General features: G+C 36.7%; 1 protein-coding gene across 9 annotated transcripts in view; it reads right to left on the bottom strand.

Annotated features, from left to right (window-relative positions):
• LOC101739482 (uncharacterized) overlaps positions 1–22,293 on the bottom strand; it is a 160,661-nt gene that overhangs the window by 11,130 nt on the left and 127,238 nt on the right. The window lies entirely within an intron of this gene.

Below are 22,293 nucleotides of genomic sequence, written 5' to 3'. Positions count from 1 at the left end.
TACCACCGCCCCGCCTATTTCTGCCGTGAAGCAATAATGCGTTTCGGTTTGAAGGGTGGGGCAGCCGTTGTAACTATACTGAGACCTCAGAACTTATATCTCAATGTTGTGGCGCATTTACGTTGTAGATGTCTATGGGCTCCAGTAACCACTTAACACCAGGTGGGCTGTGAGCTCGTCCACACATCTAAGCTATAAAAAAAACCATCTACCAGTATTATTAACATTATACCGGTACTATTTTGGAATTCATTTTTACAAATTCTACGACTAGACATTCATTCATTGTGGTTTCCCTGTCCCTTTCCCACAGACCACGATTTTACATTATTTTTACAAGCTCTATATCTTATTTGTTGATATTTTGTGATATCAAAGAATTTATCTAATTAAACAAAAGGGAATATGAGGATTACGAGTTCCGAGTAATGGTATAAGTAGTTTTAGATTGTAATTAATGAGTTTTAAAAAAATATGTATTTTTATTTTATGAAATTAAATGTTGTAAAAAGTTATTTAGAAAGCATCTCCTATATACACCTTTGAACGAAATCAAGTCACAAATATAAACAAATTTAATTATTTTTATATTATTTATTAAATAGTATCTATTTGAATTTCAGTATTACAAAAATATTAAGTGGTTACTGGAGCCCATAGATATCTACAACGTAAATGCGCCACCCACCTTGAGATATAAGTTCTAAGGTCTCAGTTAAGTTACAACGGCTGCCCCACCTTTCAAAGGGAAACGCATTACTGCTTCACGGCAGAAATAGGCAGGGCGGTGGTACCTGAACGTGCGGACTCACAAGAGGTCGTGAGTAAGTGAACGGAGTAAGTAAGTCTGGGAACGAACCCTGCAACCCTGTTCAAGGCACTTAATTCAACTCGTAACTTCTTACTGGTGGTAGGACCTCTTATGAGTCCGCACGGGTAGGTACCACCGCCCCGCCTATTTCTGCCGTGAAGCAGTAATGCGTTTCGGTTTGAAGGGTGGGGCAGCCGTTGTGACTATACTGAGACCTTAGAACTATATCTCAAGGTGTGTGGCGCATTTACGTTGTATATGTCTATGGGCTCCAGTAACCACTTAACATCAGGTGGGCTGTGAGCTCGTCCACACATCTAAGCAATAAAAAAAAAATTAAAAAAATCGTAAACGCTGAATCCATTTAAAATTTTATACGTCACACTAAACTCATGAATTGCAATGAAATCCCGTGAAACGTACATAAAAATTGAAACAATATCAGTTTTAATTCACGACCCGCTTTATTTCATAGTCGCACATAAACTTTCAACAACGAACTTACACAATAGCTTACAACGTTGCACGGACGTCTTTTAACAGCTTCTACTAAATATTTTATATTATATTTTTAGGGTTCTGTGACAATGTCCGGTCTGTATGTACGTCAGATATTCGTCGGTTACCGTCAGCAACTAAATACACTTTACAATATATTTGTTAATTTGTAAAGAATTGATAGTGATATTTTGTCAGAGACTATTACGAAACAAAACATTTCGATACATACGTCATTTACAGACATATTATTCACGGGACTATGGGCTGTTCTTAAAATTATGTACGGTGTATAGTTTATGCATATGTATATAGATATATTATATCATACCGAGGAGTCAAAGGCTATTTGGTTTAAGCGACATTTTAGCAACTTTGCAGGATTGAAATTTTAAATTTTGGAAAAAATATCACAACAAACAATCTTCTTTAGCTTTATAATGGGGTAAAATTAATTGAAGTTCAATTAAAAAGCATTGAGCTGTTGATTCTAATAACAAATAAAACGGACCTTTAATTATCTATATATTAATACGTGAAACAAAAACTTTGTACCCCGTTTTACGAAAATGGCGCGGACGGAGGAATATGAAATTTCTCAAACTTATAGAGAATATAGAGAAGGAGTGCAGAATGCTAATATTAAAAAAAATGCATTAACAACACATTAAATTAATAATAAAAAAATTACACACAATACCCTGTATTTGACACACACATATATACCTATACTCTTTGTTTATTGTCCTACTTTTGTTATTGCTTAAAGTCTATGGTCAAATTAATAATATGTTAATATTTTTTACCTTTAATGTTATTTGTCTATATTGTAGTCATGGCCAAGTCTGTGATTATAGAAATATAAGTAAACGTAAAAGTTTAAATAAAGTCGACATTAAAATCTTAATAGTATACCTATGTACAAACTTATAATTTCAATTAATTATAGTCGAATTTTGATTACCGGGGGACTACTAGTAAAAATAAATGTCGCGTGTTAAGCGAATTGTTGCTTAAACCAAATAGCCTCACCGTCGATATAATCATTACAGTGTGTCTAAATGTTCAACATATTTTCTAAAAACTACATCATGATGTTTAGGAATGACCTAAGTTTTACTGGTGGTAGGACCTCTTGTGAGTCCGCACGGGTAGGTACCACCGCTCTGCCTATTTCTGCCGTGAAGTAGTAATGCGTGTCGTTTTGAAGGGTGGGGCATTTACGTTGTAGATGTCTATGGGCTCCAGTAACCACTTAATACCAGGTGGGCTGTGATCTCACCCACCCGTCTAGGCAATAAATAAAAACCTAAGTCTTAAAAATATTTTGTTTTTTAATTTCACGTAAAACTAATAGACAGATTTAATTGAACCTTTTGATATCGACGCTTATTTAATAATTATTAAAAAAACGCATCTATTTTATTAATAAGTATTAAAAGTGCATCATTGAAACTGTTTTTAATGTATTATTTGTTATTACGTGAATGGTTGTGACATAGTACACTAGTTACCGCTGGATCTGTTCCAACCATTGAGTGTATATCATCCCATTATAGTTAGAACAATATCTAACCACACGAAATGTCGCAACGTTTAACTACTTATGAGAAAATGTAGAAAGGAAACATAACATAATGAGTTGTTTTTTTTTTCTTCCTACCTGTGCTGATAGCCTTGAGAAGCTATTTCAACTTCGCCCTAACATGTAGGTGAGCTCACGGGGCTCGAACCGGAGTGTTGCTAACACTGGCCCTAGCAAGAGCAGTGCTTCGCAGAATCTACCACCGGATCGGAAACGCGACCCACTGAGAAGATCCGTCGAGAAACTCAGTGAGCTGTGTCTATGGGTTAATTCGCTCGTCGAACCCTTCGTCACAAGCGACGGGTTCGACGAGGACGGTGACCGGTGCTTGTGGTACCTAAAAGCACCGTTACTGGATCAGGAGGACTCGTAATGGCGTGTTTTGGGCGACGTCGACAATGAGTTGTCTTTCTTAGCCTAATTTTTAAACAAAATGAATGATATATTCTCGTGTTCGAAACAGCGACTCCTCAATAAAGGGGAAACAGGCACGTTTTATTTTACGACACTTAACGCGCACAATTTCATTAAAACGCTCACAGCAACGTCTAGAGCCTGCAAATTTAATAAACGCCTCACTGTGTTTTATAGAAATTATGGCGCCAACAATCTGATCAGTTAATCGACTTATTGTGGGTCTTTCGTTTTTTGTAAGACGATAATATGAATTAGTGAGGAAGAGTGATTCAAAAAAGACAGGCAAAAGAGCATCGTCGTTTTTTACGCCGAAATAATATCTGGAAATACGCAGTCTGGGGCAATATCTGGGCAGAGTTCATGTAAAAAAAACCCTGCAAATCTTATGACTTTTAATTACTGCCGGTAATACTTAGTCTTCTTAATCAATACTTTCGTTCGCCCCATACATTCTAAATCATGTATATTAAATATTTCTTAGTATTACGTAATATATCTTTCTTTCCTCTAGCGTGGGTATCTGTAAAAATATTTTTGTACATTTGGCTTTGCGTACGTTGGCGTTATTTCTATTTTTATTATCCTGATTATTTATTATTGATTATTTATTATTATAGCTACGTTATCTTTCCCTAACACAAATATATTTGGGCTTTAATGACAATAATTATTACCTAAGAGTAACATAATCTGAAAGAATAAGCTTAGTCGCGACATAATGAAAGTTAGAATCGGCCTAAAGTTATACATATTAACCTTAAGGTGTCTATAATTGCAGTAAATTTTAAATTCTATATTTCCATAACATAGACTATGACAGCGCTCACTGAATCTAGATAATAACGATCTAGATTCTAATCGAAGTGATTTAATTAATGATTTTGGTCGTGCATCCTCGTAAACGCGGCCACTGGAACATAATTTAAACACTAAAGACAATTCAATTTGATAATAATTAATGCTGAGCGGTCGTTACGCTATAAATGTGACGAATATAAAGGGCGTCATATATTTTTGGATTCTGGCATTCATAGCGTTTTATTTTGGTACGGCCTTAACGTATACAAATACGTTACGGATGTCTGTGTGATTGTAGTGACTTGCGTTCACACAAAGTTTAATAAATAGTTTTAAGAAGTTTAATATTAAAAAATAATGACTTCTTTAGGTTTTTTTACTAATTAGATACGGGCTCTGATGTTATTCCTTAACATTAGTTGAGTCGAGAGCTCACATTTTAAGAACAATAGTAATAAGAGTTAAATCAATCCAATCCTTATTTTTTTTATATAAAAAAATTATAAATATAATATAATAAAAAAGTTTTCTTAACATAAAAAAATATGATTGGATTGATTTATAATAACTTTTTTTAATTTTTTTAGTAACTTTTTTAACTTTTTATTTAACTTATTTAACTAATTAACTTTTTTGTACCAAAAGCACGACTAGGAATGTATGCGTATTAAATTTTTCAGAAAATTTATCCCTATGATTCTGCTAGTAAGTCCTTTGTTGGAAAACATTGCTATACGACTAGTTAGTTCATCAACAAATTGACTTCATGAAATCAAAATTAGTTGTTTTAGAGGTCGCCCCTAAAGTTAACGGAGAAGAAACCATCAAAATGCATGGCAATAATAATTTCGTCACGGAACCGCGAGCAAACAACAGTATTTTGTTTCTCAATCGAGAGCTTTTCAATAAATTTTATAAATTTTGCTGTACAGTATAAACGTTTTGGCGAACTGCGCAAATGTAACTTCTACTTATAAGGATTCGCGTTTGCAAGGCTTATGAAATGTTTAGGGAGAGGTGTTGCCTAATAAAACGGATACCGTCCACAGTTTAATTAAGCTGGTCCTCAATAACAACAGAAAATATTATTTAATGAAATTATATAACTGAATGCGGAAAATAATTGTAGGTTTAGAAGTATATAAATATCGTTTTGAGTGGTCACTTCAAAGACATAGGGACGTCACACTGTTAGGTCACAACGAATTGTATTAATACAAGTATGTCATTGTGTCTCTTGAAAGAGGCGAACAGTATTCATGTTGTGGTGTCTACAGTTTCTGATAAATAATCTATATCACCTTATCTGTAAGTTCTTCTTATATATTATGGACTAATTAGAATTAATACTACTAATATTATAAACGCGAAAGTTTGTAGGAACGTATGGATGTTTGTTTGCTACTCTTTCACGCAAAATGTACTGGACGGATTTTGATGAAACTTTACAATAATATAACTTACACATCAAAATAACGTACCGGCAATCATTTCTAGTCAAGCAAGGAGGAGAAATAACCGCCCTCTTATTTTCTTAATCAGTAATAAATTAAATGTTCCCGAAGCGAAGCGGAGGCGGGTCGCTATGATATAATAAAATAATATTGGTCAAATAGCTGTCGCATTTGAGAAGAGTTAGCGGCAACAATTGTACTAACTGAAAGTACCGAAAGTTATCAGAGCTTCGGTTATTTTTTTTTATTGCTTAGATGGATGGACGAGCTCACAGCCCACCTGGTGTTAAGTGGTTACTGGAGCCCATAGACATCTACAACGTAAATGCGCCACCCACCTCGAGATATAAGTTCTAAGATCTCAGTATAGTTACAACGACTACCCCACCCTTCGAACCGAAACGCATTACTGCTTCACGGCGGAAATAGGCGGGGTGGTGGTACCTACCCGTGTGGACTCCCAAGAGGTCCTACCACCAGTGTCAGGGGTTGTCGAACGCTGCATCGTATTAATTTCTCCGAATTCCTACTGGTATATACAAATTCGAAAACGATTCATACAGAACTCGAATTCAATTACGCTTGCAACGGACCCAGACAGTTAATCAATACGAATGTTTGGAGCGAAAGCATCCGGAGTCAGTCCGAGGTTTGGCCGTCCAAAGTTTGTTCGTTCAATTTGTTTACTGGATCCGAAGTACGTGATACTGAAGTTGGTTGCGTACCGAAGCGTGGACGTGGATTGTTTGAATAAATTTATCATAATTTGATTCTGAAATACGAGCCATTATATGAAATATTACTGATTTAAGATCGAAGCGATAGACAAAATAGGAATTTCTAGATTATAAACATACGATGTTGGATGAAAATCCGGAATTGGCTTCAATTGGACTGCAATATCAAGCACTCATTGTTTAGCTGTTATTTTGTCATTATCGAACCTTAGGGAATACCTATGTTCAATAGAAAGGAAAACATGTCATTACTAGTATTAGTATAGAACCGGAGACACCGGTACCAGGCATTATCATCTTGTGAAATCAACTGAATCTTTAATTGTTGCAGTCTACCTAGTGTTCATCAGATCCTCCAACTCTGAACACAAATAACCGTTTGGCCAAACTAAGCCGGACGAGGATAGATGCGCTAGAAAAAATGAAAATTTATAACATTTCTAATACAAACAAAATATATACATATACATTATAAATCTTCTCATGATTTCTGTGCTTGTTCAATGCATAATATTAGAAATATTAGATCACGTTTCAACACGGAATAGTAAATGGAAGTAATATGGCTGTGGACGAATGAAAATAAACTACTTTCCATGCAGCGGACGTTATGATGACTATCTCAGTATGCAAGGGACGTTCTTGACATACATTTTAATGTGGCTCTGAAGAAAAATAAATGTGGAAAAACTCAATGGGCGTGTCGACCTTCGGGGCCTTTACGCTATGTATAATTACATGAAAACTAATGTACGTGTTTGAAGTTTGAAAAACATTATTTATTTATTATTGTTACATGTGTTTTATTGTGGTATTTAGTTTAATAATCTATTTAGTGTGTGTTTTTTTGAATGTTTATTCGAAATTGCCTCAACCGTTGTTGTGTTTAAGTCTTATTTTCAAAATGAAACCAAGATAACTAAATATTTCATTTTTATATTTTAAGTTATTTTATAATCACATATTGATTTGTAATGAGTTAGTAAAGTTTCTTTTAATTTGTGCTTATGACGACGCTTGCAGCTGAAAGTATTGTACTTTTTGACGAAGCATGTTGCTGATAACTCTATTTCTGTAATCTGACGAAGCATGTTGCGGATAATAACAAGTACTTTTAGGTTAGGAATATTGTGTTCTTTTTTTATAATAAATAAAATTTGTGCTTTTGTAGTTATTATGGACAACTTTTCTCAATATTCTTATGATTTGGATGTTGTATTATTTTTTAACTATTTTTAACAATTTTAATATTAAAATCGATGCAAAAGGTCTTGTTTTAACTTTTAATCTATTTTTAAGGCTATTTACAACCACCATTGTCAAACATAATGCATGGTCTCATAAAATCTCCAACTAATGCGTATGGTTTTTAGCATGAGCTGCACTAATTTCATCAATTTACTCTTCTCCAATTGTTATCCGCCAACAAAGCCCACGATTTTCTTCATTCACTGACAGATGAATTACAGCCAGAATCTACTCTTTTAGCTTGTATCTTAACAAGAATTATAAACGAAGCGAACGTTGTTTTAAAAAAGAAAAAATCTATTGTCTGTAAAGTCGGTTTATTGACGATAGTTGAACGTGACAACGTCATAAGAAAATACTGATGGAATGGTTTCATTTTTCAAAAGAAAATTTTAATTTTATTTGTTTGATAGATATTTTGTATGGACAATTGACACCACATTCACTTTTCACTGAACTTCATACTTGACGAAAACATGTAAATGTATTATTGTATAGGAGCTGTCCACGCGGATGCATCGCTCACTCAAGTAGGAGACAGACAGATGTCGAACGCTGCCGAACGCGGAGGCCGATTGTGCCTCTTTGTCGCTCGTTGCGCTCTCTCGCTTGCACTTCAAGCCTTAAATGGAACGCCTCAATGAGTCATGTTTTTTCGTGCGTTCAGCTGGCTTCATCGAATTATAAGACGTTGTTACGTCAAAAAAAGAAAACTATTGATAAAACACGACACAACAGCCGACAGCCGATGCAAATTTCTATCACATTTATAAATGTCTACTTTTATTTATTTATTAATATTAAGTTTTAGAAGTTGCCTATTTATTTATAGCCGACATCAAATCTATTGGAAATGATTGTTCACAAAGCTGTTTGGTTCATTGGCACTATCGAAATACGACGCAGACTACAAAGTAAACAAACAGTAGACAGTGATTGAATTCGAAACATAATCCGCAATTATGTTGCAAAGTGCAAGCTGCGCATTCGCCGTAATCAAATTACTTCGAGGCTCCAATCTAGTGCTAATTGCCGTTCAATTGTCTAAAGTCGCGAAACACCGAACGCGCTTCATTCGATCCGTATGGCGTGCACTAATTAACTAATCACACTGTTAGTGTTTATTCGTAAAACAATAGTTTTATCGTTTAATTAGACTTATTTGAGACTTCGATCTTGTGTCACGTTACGATACAATAACCGTTCTAAGCAAAATCGTTCATAGATACAAATGTATGTATGTTAATATTTGAAAGATCGTTTTTTTATTGTTTAATCGTGTCGCCTGGTGTTAAGTAATTACTGGAGCCCATAGACCCGCCGGCTGGCCACCAAACCGTTGGTCGGATCAGATAACTGCGCTCACTGGACTCTCTGTTACCAACGCCCTGAGAGAAGCCGAAAACCGAAGCAAATGGAAGCTTAGGGTACAAAGAGCCACGAAGGGCTTTCAAGAACACGACCTTCAGCAATGAAGTATTCGACTAAGAAGAAGATAGACATCTACAACGTAAATGCGCCACCCACCTTGAGATATAAGTTCTAAGGTCTCAGTATAATTACAACGGCTGCCCCGCCCTTCAAACCGAAACGCATTACTGCTTCACGGCAGAAATAGGCAGGGTGGTGGTACCTGGTACCTTTTTTTTTACCCGTACCCTTTTTCCTTGCTGTAGAAAAGTCGTAAACACTTGATACTTGATGTGGTGATGTATTGTGCTCATGTAGACTTGCGTATGAAAGCCACCGATCACCTTAAGACATGAGGTCTAAGGTTCACTTATATAATATTACGGCACGACATATTGTAATAGTGGCTTACTACCATACAAAAGAGAAAGTGCACAATTGAATTATTCAGTTACATTGATTTTTGGGGCGCCGTAGTCGAATGGCAAAAACTAAAACCGTTTGAATAGTCTCAAAAGTTTTTACGCAGTTAATAAATGCGGATACTTTATACAGCTATTGGGGACGAACATAAAATTTAGGGGTGAATATCATTACATAGACTTGATTCGGACCCGTTTTGATAAATGAAATAATAAATGAGCATGCACTTCTAAAATTAGAATATGAGTCCCTCTTCCTATATGTCGTTAGAAGTCGTCGTACCAATTTTTCTAATGAAATACGTACTCAAGAAATGTTCACGATTGACTTCCACGGTGAAGGAATAACATCGTGTAATAAAAATCAAACCCGCAAAATTATAATTTGCGTAATTACTGGTGGTAGGACCTCTTGTGAGTCCGCGCGGGTGGGTACCACCACCCTGCCTATTTTTGCCGTGAAGCAGTAATGCGTATCGGTTTGAAGGGTAGAGCAGCTATTGTAACTATACTTGAGACCTTAAAACTTATATCTCAAGGTGGGTGGCGCATTTACGTTGTAGATGTCTATGGGCTCCAGTAACCACATAACATCAGATGGGCTGTGAGCTCATCCACCCGTCTAAGCAATAAAAAAAAGATGTTTTGAGGTTATGAATATTGCTCAAGAAAATAGGCCGCGAGTAGTAGAAAAAAAATTAATGAAAAAAATTCCACAGCTTCTCGAATGAGTCAAACAATTTCAAACCTAAAGCTCGTTACGACGAAAAGCAACTTATAAAATCATTTCCCATTTCCCTAAAAGCTTCTAATTAATCTTCATTAAATTATTACCAACGAACAACTTAAGTTGAGTAAGATGCATTATTAATTAAATTGAAGTATAATTTAGTAAAATAAATTCTTGCAGATCGAAACATTTATTTAATGTGTAAAGCTCACCTATACATAATACTAGAGGTCCCGCAGTAGTCGAAATTGAACTATAATTAATTGGAATTGTAAGTTTGTACTTTTTTTTTTTTCCCTACCTATGCTGATAGCCTTGAGAGGCTATTTCAGCTTCATCCTAACGTTAGTAGGTGAGCTCGCGGGGCTCAACCGGAGAGTTGCTAACACTGACCCTAGCAAGAGCAGTGCTTCGCTGAATCTACCACCGGATCGGAAACGCGACCCACTGAGAAGATCCGGCGAGAAACTCAGTGGGCTGTGTCTATGGGTTAGTTCGCTCGTCGAGCCCTTCGTCGCAAGCGACGGGTTCGACGAGGACGGTGACCGGTGCTTGTGGTGCCTAAAAGCACCGTTAATGGATCAGGAGGATCCGTAATGACGTGCTTTGGGCGACGTCGACGGTTTACCATTCGGTCTACTGGGTCGGGTATGTAATTTCCAGCGGCTACGATGAGAGGGTTCTCATGTCGTGCCGCCTTCTCAAAATGGCGCAGCGATGCCGACTGTAGATACTTACTAAGAGAGTCGAGCTCCAGGTCGTCGTGGAGATCCACATTCCTAAGGAACCATGGCGCTCCGACGGCTATCCTGCAGAATCGTGATTGAATAACCTGAAAGGATTTCAAGTGGGTGCGGGCTGCGTGAGCGAACACTACGCTTGCATACGTCATGACGGGGCGTATGCAAGTTTTGTAGAGAGTTACCTTATTGCGGAGGGACAGTTTGCTTCGACTACAAAGCATTGGATAGAGTCGTCCTAGAATAAACGCGGCGCGGTCGCGTACCGTTTTTATATGGGGACGGAATGTCATCCCTCTGTCGAGGGTGACGCCTAGATATTTGACCTTCGAGACCCACGGTATGGGCTGGCCAAAGAGAGTGATGGGACTAACGGCGGAGGTGTTTGCGCGCCTACTACGGAGTGGGATGCTCGAAGTGATGTTCGGAGGGCGACCCCTTTTGAAGAGCACCGCTGCGCTTTTCGTGGGGTTGATGTCTATTCGCCACTTCCGGAACCACTGTCCCAGGGTGGCTACTGCGATCTGGAGTCGCCGATGAAGCAGCGACATCTTCCTACACGAGTAGTAGATAGCCGTGTCATCGGCGAAGAGCGCTAGATGGGTCTCCGGAGACCGGGGTATATCATTGATATACAAACTAAATAATAACGGGGAGAGCGCGGAGCCTTGCGGGACTCCGGCAGTCAGTTGACGGGGACGAGAACGAGTTCCCTCTACTCGATATCGAAACGAACGGTTCGACAAGAAGTCTCGTATGATGAGCACGAGTCTGTCTGGCACTCCCATGTTGTATAGTTTATAAATTAAACCGTTGTGCCAGACTTTGTCGAACGCCTTCGCGATGTCGAAGAAGAGGGCGCCGGTCGGGATTTGTTTACGCCTATTTAGTCCTATCAGAATGTGCTCCGTGAGGCGGTGCACTTGTTGTACGCACGAGTGTTTTGAGCGGAATCCGAACTGTTCGTCTATGAGAATTTTGTTCGCGGTAACAAAATTCCAGAGGCGTTTCCTAAGGAGCCGTTCGTAAATTTTTCCTATCGTCGAGAGGAGACTAATCGGACGGTAACTAGAAGTTTCGTTTGTCGGTTTGCCCGGCTTATGTATACCGATAACGTCCGCTTCTTTCCACACCGCGGGAAAGATGCAGTGCGTCATAGCGGCATTTAAAATTGTAGCCAACATTGCTATCAGTTGGACTGGCAAGAGTTTAAGCGCGCGGTTGTGGATGCCGTCGGAGCCGGGTGCCTTCCTAGGTTGTAGGTTGTGGATCGCGTCTCTAACTTCGTCGGTGGTAATGGGGGGTAACGCGTCCGAGGGCGGCAGGGAAGCTCTGCGCTCGACCTCCCTGTCGACTAACTCGGTGTGTTCGGGGTCCGCGTGTTGAGTGCTGGTGGTGCACTGCTCTTGCAGTGCATCGGCCAGCAGCTCAGCCTTGTCATCGTCATCGAATGCCGGTGGTTGGCCTGAAGGGCGTACGAGGGGAGGCATAGTGGCTATAGTTTCGGATTTGAGAGTCCTAGCTAGTCGCCAGTATGCTTGGTGGGAGGGCGCGAGTTGTTCTAAATAACTATGCCAATTATCGTTACGCGCGTCGCTTAAGCGGGAGTGGACTTCGCGTTGTAGACGACGCATCCGAATCCGGTTTGAATGCGTGGGAAGACGATCGTAGGCCCGGATTGCCGCGTTCCTAACTCTTAAGAGATTCCTAAGATCGGGGGACAGTCTGATGCGGTGGAAGCTGTCCTCCACATCGACTTCTATTATGATTGTATTTTATACTTCTATAATCACTAATTTCGCCAAGACTACACTATAAAAAATATTAACAAAGACAAACAATATTTAATCTATTCTCAATTTTACCACAAACGCCAAGAACAAAAGTTTTACAATAAATAGTATGCATGCGTGTGTGCGTCAAATACATGGTATATAGTGTGTGTAATGTTTTCTTTATTGATTTAATGTATCTTTTATGCATTATTTAAAAAAAATATTAGCATTGTGCACTTCTTCTCTATATTCTCTATAAGTGTGGAAAATTTCATACTCCTCCGTTCGCGCAATTTTCGTAAAAATGGGATACAAAGTTTTTGCTTCACGTATTAATATATAGATAATAATATAATCAACAGAAGTGGCTTCTAACAATTTTCGAATAACTACTTTAACGCAATTGAACTGTTCGAAACGCCACTAAACAAAACGGTTTATAGTCATTAGTGCAATGTTAAGACTCGGTAAAACAAGCACATCCCTTCGGAGCTTTTAAGCTGCACACTAACAAATCTGACGGACTGCCACGCTTCGTTGAACGACGAATAAGTGCACAATAAAAGCAAAAACACAGAGTGAAAATACAACGAGGGAAAATTCCGTAGCTACAGTTCGAAATAACCTTATTAGACGAGAGAAGAGCAGAGGATTTGAAGTCTTTTTTTTATTTTTAGTTGTCTATTTAACGTTTGACAGTTTGAAGTAGTTCATTTATTCAGAAAACTTATAGTATTAATTTGTTTAATTACCCACTAGAACTTGTATGGTATTTATCTCACTCAGCATTACAATAAACAGTGTGTATTTCTTTACGACATATTTACTTCAAAATATATCTAATATATAAAATTCTCGTGTCACAATGTTCGTTCCCATACTCCTCCGAAACCGCTTGACCGATTCTAATGAAATTTTTTATGCATATTCAGTAAGCCTGAGAATCGGCTACTATCTATTTTTCATACTCCTAAGTGAATAGGGTTGTCCACCCCTAACATTTTTTTTTTTATTTTGACATTTTTTTTTGTTATAATGAGGTATTATGTGGTTGAATGAGGTTTTGTTATTTTTATTATATATTCCCTCATCGTTCACAGCACTACATACCTCTTTCACTCATTTACCACATCCTTACACACTTACAATAAGTTAGTAGTTTTTTTTTTCTACACTAGAATTTCCCTAGAAATCTTATATATGGCAAAACAATGTTTGCCGGGTCAGCTAGTATTATATATAATCGTCTTGCCTTGTTATTAGTAAAGCGTTATTCAAACATAATTTTGGGGGTCTTAAGAAACTCTATACGAGATGTATAATCTTTTGTTTTGCAGTAATTGTGTCAGTCAGTCGGCATGCCGGGTTCGTCACCACGACACATATCCTATATTACAATACCATTACGAAATTGTAATCAGTAAGATAAAAATACAACACGAAACTACTAGTAAACGAGGTAGCGGTAGGCAGCGGCTTAGCTCTGTCCCTGGCATTGCTGAAGTCCATGGGCGACGGTAGCCACTCACCATTAGGTGGGCCGTATACTCGTCTGCCTACAACGGCAATAAAAAAAAACGATAAAAAATTAGTAAAATCTGAAAGTACCAAAGAGAATAATAATATGTATAACAAATTAATAAGTGTTGAACAAGTCAGGGTTTTAGTTGAATTACTTAATTTGAATGTTTCGATAACTGGAATGATTTACTGATGCATTAAAACTGTGTATATAAAGAAAATTAACAAAAATTTTAAAATCAAATACTCATCTAATGCTTATTCTAAACTAAGTTCTTAGACGTCCATTACTGCGAAGTGAATGTTTTCTAAACAACACCGAGTTTTAGATTACCAACGAGAACACGATGCATCTTAAGTGTGCAATAACATTGATCTAATTGACACCATATTGTAGCTAAAATTCCTTTGTTACCCGATATTCATCCAGTTAATGCAGGCGCACTGCTATATATCTATCTATATGAACTATAGGAACAAACACTATCTATAGGAACTAATAGTTTTATAAAATACTGTTTCTTTTTCATTTTATTTTAAACTAGCTGACCCGGCAGACTTCGCAGTGCCTCAATCGATAAATAAAAGACCAAAATTTTTGTATAAAATAAACTTAAAAGAAACAAAAGGAATCCGTCCGACGGGGGACACATCAAAGGAAAAACAAAATTGTTATTTTTATTTAATTCCGAGCATTTTCATATTTATCTACCTTTTAAACCTTCTCTGGACTTCCACAAATAATTTTAGACCAAAATTAGCCAAATCAGCCCAGCTGTTCTCGAGTTTTAACGAGACTAACGAACAGCAAATCATTTATATATATATTATATATGATAAGATCTGAAATCGTATTTTAGCTGAACAATGTATAACAAACATAAAAAATATTGAAAAATCGTTCATCGGAAAGGATTTGTTTTATTCATATAATATACAAGCCATTGGCTGAATTAACACATTTGTTCACGAACGACTTCCCCTGTAAAGAAACTACTTAGGACTACTAGGTACTGTTGATATTTTTTTATTTACTGTGTTTATTAGAACTATAACTAGTGAGAAGTAACTCTTGATATTTTTAAAATATTCTATAAGTTATAGTCTAGACTTACTCGTCTTTTCTCAAGGCATATTCAAACACATATTTATTTAAGCAGTACTTAGATGTACAGGTAGATAAATATTTTTTTTTTTACCTACATGTGTGGACGAGCTCACAGCGCACCTGGTGTTAAGCGGTTACTGGAACCCATAGACATCTACAATGTAAATGCGCCACCCACCTTGAGATATAAGTTCTAAGGTCTCAGTATAGTTACAGCGACTACCCCATCCTTCAAACCGAAACGCATTACTGCTTCACCGCAGAAATAGGCGGAGCGGTGGTACCTACCCGTGCGGACTCACAAGAGGTCCTACCACCAGCAAATATGGGACGATCAAGTCGTTGTGACTCCACTGGCTTTGGTAGGAAGAAAGTATGTACGAAGCCTGCGTATATCGGTGACACTGTATTCTCTACTTCCAATCTGAAGCAATTACGCGTTTCGATTTGAAGGTTAGAATAGTCGATTCTTTAGTAACATAAACCTTTGAGACCATATCTCGAAGATAACGGCAGCATTCAATTAAATATTATATTAAGATAGTATAAGTTCAATCCACACTGCTGTGTCCTTTTCAAACTGTACGCTTCATTGTGTGTTCTAAATCTTTCGAAGATTCGCAATATCACATTGAAAAGTTACCATTTGCTTTTGTGCAACAATATTCTTCAGGTTTCTATTCAGAAGGGAAAATCCGCTTAGTGCTAAAAGCTTTGTTCGTTTGAAACATTTTTCATAGAGCTTCAAGCTCCTTACTATGTACTATAAGACATACATATCGACGCTTGAAAGGCAAACGTGACTAAGCGGCAATAACTGCTTTATACATAAATGATAGGCAATAACCATATTCGATGCGCAAAAAATATATATTTCTAGGTCTATTAAAATCATTTCAATCCTATAGCTAGATTCGTTAAAATATTTTTTTTTTCATGTATTTCAATTTTAAATTAGTCTGCTGTAAAGTTCACGCATTATCGCTTAGTCACGTTTGCCTTTCAAGCTTCGATATGTACTGAATGAAATGAAACCCTTCAATGAATGAATTATAGTACAAACACGGTTCCCGTTAAATATTGTTTAAGCAAAAAAAATACAGGTGTTATTTTTTGTATGCCCGCACGTGTAGGTAATGCAACCCCGACTTTTTCTGCCGCGAAACAGTCGTTCGATTTGAAGGGTGGACAGCCGTTGTACAACATAATAGAGACCACGACATCATGTCTCAAGGGGGCTTTCACAATGTGTATGGGATCCGGTAACCGCTTTACACTTTACGCTTTTTATCCGGTCTAGACAATAAAAAACATAAAAGAAATTGTTCAATATGTAATATCGTTATTAAATAATAGCGACTTGTCTAGAACGCTTACGACTCTACGAAATCTAATATTGGTATTAGATTATTAACGTTTCACTGATTCAAATTAATATTATGGAATCGGTAGATCGTAGTCAAAGTTATTGTGATAGTCTTCAAGAATTATTGAGAGTACTGAGAAAATGAAATCGCCTTTTTTTTTTTTCAAAGGATCTTATGCTTGTTATTCGAATGTTTTATTTAGCGATTTCGCGGATGGTTAACGGTTATAGTTGTTTGTTTTTTCATCTTATGACCTACCGTCGACGTAACGAAATAAGGCATATTTCGATTTTTAAGCCTAATTTTAAATTTACGTTTTACGAAAAAATGTTAGATATTTGGAGCGAGCGTAAACCTTTTTTAAATTACGATTTCCACCAGTCAACCCGCAAATTACGTAAAAGTTTGTTAAAAAATAATGACATTTTTGTGTTATTGTCGTGTTTGGAATTACCAGTGCTGCTACGCGATTTAGCCGGGAATAGTTCCAACATCGATTGTATTTAATGAGCCACGCCGATCGAGATTCATTAGTATTTAAGTACACTCCATTCTTTATTGTAAACATAGAACTTTTATTAAGCGTATGCCATAATTTATACACCAGCATATGGCATATCTCCTAGGAGAGATATAATCGTGAGTTTTATTCCAGCTAATCACAAAAAAAATATTAGATGGCGACGGATGACTGCAGATAAAGAGTTGTAGAATCGAACGCCTTAAAATTCGTATTGAAATCCATACATGTGAGGCTATTTAATTTTTTTGTTTTGAACCAGAGTTAAGTGATTATTGGCAGACATTGCCAATAATCACTTAACTCTGGTCCAAAACAAACATCAGGTCGAAATATAATAAGGATGCAAAGCCTCTCCTACAATTCAAAGTGAAACGAATTACTGCTTCGTGCCAGGAATAAGCTGGGTACTGGTACTTTCTTGCACTACCTACAATACGCCTTGAAAAGTTTATAAATTTTACGGATGTGATTTTTACTCCACACGATGCTATACCTGGATGTTAGAAGTTGTCCGTTGTTCGTGAACATATCGACGCTTGAAAGGCAAACGTGTCTAAGCGACAATAACTGCTTTGTACATAAATGATAGGCAATAACCATATTCGATGCGTAAAAAAATATATTTCTAGGTCTATTAAAATCATTTCAATCCTACAGCTACTAGCTAGATTCTACTACAGCTAGATTCGTTAAAATAAATTTTGTTTTCAGGTATTTCAACTTTAAATTAGTATGCTGTAAAGTTCACGCATTGTCGCTTAGTCACGTTTGACTTTCAAGCGTCGATTTGTTAAGTAGGAACGTACGTTTGATACGAGTATGTCGGGCGTCTTATCCTTTAGGCCGAGACACCATGCGTTAACTTTTTGACATCATAAAACATGTTTTATGGTGATAAAAAAGCATCTATATATTAATACGTGAAGCAAAAACTTTGTATCCCTATTTACGACAATTGCGAGGACGGAAGAGTATGAAATTTTCCACACTTATAGAGAATATAGAGAAGAAATGCACAATGCTAATATTTTTTTAAAATAATGCATAAAAGATACATTAAATCAATAAAGAAAACATTACACACACTACGTACCATGTATTTGGCGCACACACGCATGCATACTATTTATTGTCAAACTTTTGGTCTTGACGTCTGTGGTCAAATTGAGAATAGATTAAATATTGTTTGTCTTTATTAATATTTTTTTAAAGTGTAGCCTTGGCGAAATTAGTGATTATAGAAGTATAAAATACAATCATAATAGTGTACAAACTTACAATTCCAATTAATTATTATAGTCGAATTTCGACTACTGCGGGACCTCTAGTTTTCTTAAATCTATCTCTTTCGTATTTAACGAATTCAAACAGCAGCTTCGTAATAAATTAATCAGATGATCGTTCTAGGCCTTCGTCGGTCATCGACCTGACATTAATCACATTTTAAAACATAGATATTTTTTTCCGTTCAGTAATTTGTCCATCACCATAGTTATTATACACGGAAGAGTTAAAAAATCTTAAAATCTATAACAGCACTGATGATTTATTAACTTAAGTTTTCTTCCGTGTTTTGTGTAAACTCTACATTAAAATTCGATTAGTTTTATTTAAACGCAATGCGTGTACCTAATGCGTTTGTTTATTTTATTGACTTGGGGTTTTAGCAGAATTGGCCTTCCACGCGCGTAAGTAAATAATTAGTTGCCACCTATGACGGTGTGCCCGTGCAATTGATTTGAAATCGCAGACACGAGTCATTATCTGCGTCAATCCGATATCAAGGTAATGTATTAAAATTGAAATGGGTTCGTTTGCGCGGAACTAAGATTTAAATTTTTGCTTAAAATCCTTATACTCGTATGTAGGAAGCAACGTAAGTTTGAATTGCGAACTTTTATAGCAATCCGATGTAAGTAAATAACACTTATGATGTATTAAAAGCCGTCTGGTGTAGTGGTAAGTGACATGGTCACTACACAAGGGGGTCGCGGGTTCGAATCCCGCCAAGGGAAGATATTTGTATGATAAATATAAATGTCTTTTCCAGGGTTATGGATGTATATTAAATATATGTATGTGTATAATAAAAATCTTACATTTATTTCCGTTATCTGGTACCTGTAACACAAGTTCTTTACGAACTTATCACGGGACCAGTTAACGTGGCGTGATTGTTAGTAAATATTTATTTATTTATTATTATTATTATTATTTATCATTTATTATCAAGGTATGATGTAACATTCAATTCGTGACAATTACAACTTTCATTTTAAATCTAGAGGGCCATCGTCTTTTGAGATTTTTTTCTACCAATTGTATATTCATTTGTCGTAAAGTCAAAGTATTCTCGGTGATCGGTAGCCCAATCTCGGAAACGATCAAATTTTTAGTACGTCGTCGTGAATTCAGGCCGAACAAACAAACAAACATAATTCCGCCTTCCCTGGCTCACGGATTTGGATTAGGCACACATCACAGTACAGGCATGCAGTTAGACCACCACAAAAATACGATACTTGATTTTGTTTATTAATATCTAAAATTTAATTAAACAAGAAAATTCAAGAGTAATATTAATTTAGGTAGTACTATTCATTTTGTGAAACATAACAACGCAAATATTTGACTTGTGATGCAAAATTTCCATAACCAAACAGTTAGTTATTGCCTTTGCTAGGTATTATATGTGATAAAATTCTAAAAAGTAAAAACATTACGCCTTTTCACACATTTCAGTTCTAATATTCAATACTAAGTTTATTAGATATTTGGAGAAATATTCCATTATCGATGGAGCAGAGGAAATCAAGTGATCACAGCTCACTTGATTTTATCTTATGATTTGCACCGATCATTATATTTGATAGAGCAGTAACACCTTTTTTTTTCCTACCTATACTGGTAGCCTTGAGAGGCTATTTCAGCTTAGGTGAGCTCACGGGGCTCAAACCTGGCGACGATGCTAACACGAACCCTAGCAAGAGTCGTGCTTCGCAGAATCTACCACCGGATCGGAAACGCGACCCACTGAGAAGATCCAGCGAGAAACTCAGTGGGCTGTGTCTGAGAGTTAATTTACTCGTCGAGCCCTTCGTCGCAAGCGACGGGTTCGACGAGAACGGTGACCGGGCAGTAACACCAATGTGATAATTAAACCTCCAGACTAAATTCAGTTTTTATTAACATTTCGGTATCTTTTAAAAAGTAAATTTCGTAAAATTGTGTCCTAAAATGAAAAAGAAATAATACCCCGAGATTAATTTGAATACGTCCCAGCAGTGATGATTGCGTGCCATCTGTCAAGACATTGCACGCCATTATCGCTTCAATGCTAAAACGTTAATGGCTGTAATCGCTTGAAAATTACAAGTTACGAAGTCCCTTATTTATTCACCAATTGTTGTTTAAGTTTTTAGTTTGCGAAACGTTTGTTTTTAGATTATCATCGATTTTCGTAAATTATCGCGGTAGTGAGAAAAAAAAATTAAGTTTTTTTTTTTAATGTATGATATTTAACTACGTTACTTTATTCAATTAACAATTTTAGTTCATTATCAATTACATTTTCGATTGAGTGTGTAAATGAATGTTATTAAAAAGTACGAAGGTCATACGGATTCTGTTCAAAATCAATTATATGAGTTTAATTCGTAACGCTTCTTCGGTCACTTTTATTGATATGAAATCCATGAAATTTCCATTGGTTTACGTATGAATAACATTTTCAGAGGTGTCAATCATTATATAAAGTCATTACGAAATTTAATCAACTTGGTAGTTCTTTCGGATTCGTAAACATGACTACTGTTATCGTCGTCGTGACTACGAAAACTGTAAATTATTCGAACCGTTGGGAATAATATAATAACAATAAAAACACGACATCAAACCGTAAAAGAAGTTTTAATTAATCAACTTAGTCAACTCAAAAGATGCGCTTTTTTTAAGCTTTTCGGGGGTAGCCTAAGAGGCTATTCCGGTTACGGCTGGTAGGTGAACTCACGGGCTCAACTGGAGAGAATTTGCTAACACCAACCCTAGCAAGAACAGTGCTTAGCAGAATTTACCACCGGATCGGAATCGCGACCCACTGAGACGATCCGGCGAGAAACTCAATGGGCATAGATGCGCAATAATATTCCATTGAAGTACACAATTACAACACCGGCAAGTTTTCCACTTAACAAAGACTAAGAATATGCTTCTTTCAAAACGACCACTTCGGAACCGTCCATAAACATCGAATATCTTACTGACTATTTAATTGAAGACAAAATTCCGCCCGGTTGATTGTTTTAAATATATTATTAATTATAATTATGAAATAAAGTATTTAAAATGTAATTTTACAGTAAACACTTTAAAAAAACCGAAAAGAGCTAACATGTAAAATACGATGCTTTTACTGGTTGGTACTCGTGAAACAATGTCAATTAGATATCGAGACACGAAGCTTCATACAGTAAAATAGAACACTACTATGTTAACGTAACACACTTTCATAAAACTAAAAAGATTTCTAAAAAAACTCGAAAATAAGTATATATCGTACGTAATACTCGTAATTACGCCTCAGTCTTATTTGTATCGCTTTGTTTAAGTTTCAACGGCATTAAAATATATTTGAAAAACAAAAAAAAAAATCTTTGTAGTGTTTTAGCGTCCTAAAAAGAGTTGTTTGCACCGTATGACCGTGTTCCGGGGAAAAATCGGAACGGTCGTGACTCAAGCGTACAGCGGCCAGATCAACGCACACTTACGCACCGACCGAACGCTCTATACACGACCCGTACCACTGCACATGCGACCGAAATTAAATAAAGATCGAAATTACTTTTTTTTTTTTTTTTTTGTCAGAGCACGTGAGTAAATTTTACTGGTCTCATAATGTTCTGGACTGTGAAGATAATGCGAAAGCTACCTTTTAATAAGCACTGTTCTCTCTAGAGACTAGAGTGAGATGCATAATTACATCGTGACAGGTAAAAGCAGGATAGCGAAACTCGCTCTCACCACGCTGCACCATCAGTAAGTACCGTTTTTAGAGTCGCTCCGCTAACACCGACTCACTACCCGCTAAATATCGCGCATCGCCCGGATATACTCGACATAGCGTTATTAAAAAACGTAACTCTGAGCTTAC

Source organism: Bombyx mori, chromosome 1 (assembly GCF_030269925.1).
Source record: "Bombyx mori chromosome 1, ASM3026992v2".
Classification (NCBI taxonomy): domain Eukaryota; kingdom Metazoa; phylum Arthropoda; class Insecta; order Lepidoptera; family Bombycidae; genus Bombyx; species Bombyx mori.
This window is presented reverse-complemented; position numbering and strand designations above follow the sequence as displayed.